The sequence below is a fragment of the Echinops telfairi genome, unplaced genomic scaffold, assembly GCF_000313985.2.
Source record: "Echinops telfairi isolate 266 unplaced genomic scaffold, ASM31398v2 ScPeMD7_7458;HRSCAF=8496, whole genome shotgun sequence".
Lineage (NCBI taxonomy): Eukaryota > Metazoa > Chordata > Mammalia > Afrosoricida > Tenrecidae > Echinops > Echinops telfairi.
Genome location: NW_022111358.1, coordinates 28262328 through 28267067, shown reverse-complemented (window position 1 = coordinate 28267067; position 4740 = coordinate 28262328).

Here is a 4740-nt window from a genome sequence, read left to right as displayed (position 1 = left end):
ACATAACAAAATAATAATTTATAAATTACCAAGGGTTCATGGGGGAGGGGGGAGCAGGGAAGGAGGAGAGAAAATGAGAAGCTGATGCCAAGGGCTTAAGTGGAAAGCAAATGTTTTGAGAATGATGAGGGTAACGAATGTACAAATGTGCTTGACACAATGGATGGATGGATGGATTGTGATAAGAGTTGTATGAGCCCCTAATAAAATGATTTTTTTTAAAAGAACACTAGGAGATTAAGTACAGTACTACCTTCCAGGTGCCAAGGTCTAGCTATAGATGTGAGAGATACTCACAAAATAATTCTAAGGTATCAGAAACCTGTGGGACACAATCGTATGAAGTGGAGTGCCAAGGGGAGGTCACTAGAGTTCAGCTTGACCCAGAGAGGTCAAGGAAAAACTCATGAGGCTGTAAATCAAAACTACGATGAGATTAAATTGCACACTCGGAAGCATGCAAAAACTAAAAAGACATTTCAAGTGTAGACAGTGACGTGAAGTGATGGGAACTGCATCTACTGCTGATAGGGGTGTGAGTTGGTACAACTGCATTGGAAAGCAGTTGGCATTATGGCAATTCTTGCTCAGTCCATAAATATTCACTGAACACCCAGTATACACCATGCTCTTTTCTATGTAGGTTGTATTCTAATCCATCCTAGCTCTACGTCCTAGCAGCACTTGTGTCCCTGTATGCCAGAAAAAATATTCATAGAAGCATTGATGATTATGGTGGGGGAGGGGGGACTGAAAGCATCCAAAATGACAATCAGTAGTAGTATGGATAAATAAATTGTGGGTTATTTTATAATAACAGAATCCAACACAACAGAAAATTAATAAGCAAGAATATACACAATGACAAAAATAAACTTTGAGAGCATTAAAAGTGAATATACACAATATCATTCCATCCACATGAAGCTCCAAATCATGTAACACTCTAAAAATAACATAGTTTAAGTGATGCAAAAAGCAAGAAACAGAACTCAAAAGACCAACAGTATAGCAAAAGAAATATGAGCCCCAAACTCAGGATTGTGGTCACCTCCAAGTAGGCGGCAAGAGGAGGGGGTTTGGGGACAGGCAAGGGGCTCTGTGGTACTGGTAATGATGTTCTATTTCTTAAGCCGGGTAGTAGCTCATGGGAGTTTGTTGTAGTGTTATTACATGTTGTAAATATTCGTTTGTGTCTTCGTTATCTAGTGCTCCTATAAGAGAAGTGTTACATGTGGAAGTCTTTCACAAAGCGAAATTTATTCCCTCACACTTGAGGAAGCTGGAAGTCCAAATCCACGGTGCTAACTCAAGGGAAGACTTTCTCTCTGTGTCAGCTCTGGGGAAGATCCAGCCCCTGGGTCTAGGAGGTTCTCAGCACAGGGACCCTGGGTCGAAAAGCATGTGATCTGCTCCCAGCTCTACTTTCTTGGTGGCAGCAGGTCTCTCTTATCTCTACGCAATTGTCCAATCTAATTTACAGGTCAAAAGAAAGTGTATCTCAAGATACAGCCTAAAACATATACACACACACACACACACACACACACACACACAGGTGACCAGATTTTAACATTGGTAAAGCGGGACAAAAGCGGGACACCATTGATAAAACTCATATCCTGGTGAAATAGCCACATGGCAGCCGAAAACTGTCTACCCTAGCTTGTCGTGCATTCTTTCCAAAAATCGGGACTTTTTTCAAACGCTGCGGGACATGGGAAAAATTGTTAAAAATCAGGACTGTCCCGCCAAAAGCGGGACGTCTGGTCACCTTAATACATACAGCTTAATCCTGTAGATTGCATCCTGTCTCGTAAGCACGATGTCGTTAGGTTCCAGCAAGCTGGTTCTGACTCGTAACAACGCCATGGTCAACAGAACCTACTCCCTGGCCCTGCACCAGCCCATAAACAGAACTTTCTGTGGTGCAGCCTCACTGACACCACAGGAGGGAAGACACGTGGGATAAGTACATCAGATCGCATTCTTAAGGCGTGGGTCGAGCGGAGGATACCTACATCGTATTTGGAATCATGACACATGGTTTGGGGGACACAATTAAGTCCATGGCATTTTGTAGCTCCTGCTTATAAGTTGACCAAAGTGCCCAAGCTTGAATTCTGAAGGAAGGACTTGAATAGACGAAAAAGGAAGCCAGGCAATTGACAGGACTGGCCATGAAAAGCATGGGTCGGTGACAATGAATCTGGCCGCGTGGAGTTCACCTTGGAAAATAACAAGCAATAAGGCTAGCTATGTGGAATTGGGGTCTCGTCAGGAAGAATCTTCAGAACCTCTCTGAGGCACGTAGACTCTAGGGCAGATCACAAGGAGCTCTGAAAGACACCAGGTTTAGGACTGACCTGATCATGGGGTACATAAGCAACAAATCAATATGGGGTGGAGTGTTGGAGACCAGAGCAAACGTTAGGAGCAGACTGCATCAAAGCAAGCAGAAGTTCAAATGTATCTGGACTGAGATAACTGTGGAAGAAGCGGAGCATCTGAGACACTGAATGCGGTTCATTCTTAGGCTTTGAAGGGCTAATACACAACATTTTAAAATCTCAAAGTGGCATGAAAATTGCAAAGTTGAGAAGAGAAGCACTAGAAAGAAAGAGGATATCGTCAACTGTAGGTACACTGAATTTGAGGTCACGATGGAAACCCCAAATAGAATTATCCCACAGAAAACCAGAAATACAAATGGATAATTGCCAGCGAGTCTTACGGAGGTCTAGGTGGCACAGAGATTGCTCGTTGGCCTGGGATCCAAAGAGTCAGCAGTTCTACTCCCATAAGATGTCCAGTCCCGGAGACCCCCAGGGCTGTTCTGCTCTAGCCCACGGTAGCCATGAGTCAGAAGTGACTCCATGGCAGAGTTGCGTTTGGGTTTGGGTGTTTGAGCCATTATTTCTGTGAAGACGCATTCCACGTAGCACAATCCTGAGTTAGTTAATTGTGCCAGCCTGGCCGATAATCACATGTGGGGCTGGTTGAAAGGCGGAGGGATACATGGGTGGTGAAGCCTCGCCTTTCTAGTTCTCGGGTCTCTTGCTTTGTGATGGTTGCACCGGGTGCAGCTGCCTTAGCAGTTCCCTGCTTCAGCTTGCAAGATTGACTTCCTACAAGACATCCCCAAGTAGACGCTACATGGACCTATCCCGATGCAGCCCTGGGTGCTGGAGCAGCCGTGTGGAGACCCCTGCTAGTGCTGAGATGCTTGTTCGTTCACTGACTCAGCTTTCCTCCTGCAGTCGGCATCATTGCCTCTGTGTTGTGAGGTGGAGGGCTTTGTGGACTGGTGTTGGGTTAATGGGTTAATGTTGGACTTGTGGGCTTGGGCAGCGTTGGGTTGGGATGTTTTCGTGATGCACATTTTCTTTACATAAAACTCTCTCTTATACATGAGTCGCTGTGGATTTGTTTCTCCAAAGTACCTAGACTAATACACTAACCAACCGACGGACACCTGAAAGTTTAGACTGCATTTCTAAAATCACCTTACAACACATCGAAATTCTAAAATTCCAGTGGCAAAATTCCAAAACTCTAAAATAGGGTGTTTGGGGGCGTGAACTGTCTCAACGCAAAAACTACAACACAAAGGCCTTTCCAGTAGGGAGTCACACATCAATCACAGTGTTCCTGTCACACTCAGGAAAGACGCCTTCAGCTACATCTGCCTTCTTAAGACTCAGCTCAACTTCTTTTAATGTATTGGCTGCTTACAATACACAAGGTACTTACCGTATATACTCGAGTATTGACCGACCTGAATATCAGCCGAGGCACCTAATTTTACCACAAAAGCTGCATAAAAATGTGCTGGGAAAACTCGGCTTATATGTGAGTATATACGGTACTTAGGTATTATAGCACTCTCATCAAAGGTACCATGTAGAACCATACAGCTCAAGGAAGGATGGAGTCTGGTTTTACCCTTAAGGTTCACATTCAGGATTGGCAAAGACAACTAAAAACGTGTCCCTAATTCTGAAATGTGTCTTTTAAGACATGCATCCCTAGCGTGGGGTTACTTACAGAAGTTTCAGAGATACCGGCGTTAGAGAGTAACTGCGTTTTTGGTCCCCAGGTCAACTTGTCACTGAACTTCATTTCTGGAGTCAGCAATAACTGCGTTTTTGGTCCCCAGGTCAACTTGTCACTGAACTTCATTTCTGGAGTCAGCAATAACAGACGGCACCAGGCCACCAGGAAATGAGCCATCTGAGAAGGGTAATTAAAGCAGAGCTGATGCGTGATGGATTAGTATAATGAGTTCTTCTGAAGGCAACAGTGTGAAAAATCCTTGTGAAAGGTGTGGCAAAATGTGGAATGTGTCTAAAACTATGATTGCCCTGCAAGCTATTTGAGGTGTTTGTTTTGTTTTGGGAGGTGGGTGGGGTGGGAGAGGTTGGGTCTGTTTTCTTTGTCATACAGGCAGACAATAGCTCAGAAATGTCATTTCTTCCCAAATACAATTGTTTGCCATTTAAGCTTAAAGCTTAACATTTCCAACTCAAACATTGTGTTTGTTTTGCTTTTAACTAAATGGTCAGTGAAATAGGAAACCAAGGGAAACAAGAGTTAAAATGAGTGCCCCCCACCACCCTCCAAAAAATATATATATATATACACTGTTCACAGATGTGCAAAGCACCTTCTGTACCACAAAAGAGCTTCACGTGGAGGCCCCAGCCCAACAGAAATGAGCAGCTGTGCTAAACACCGGAT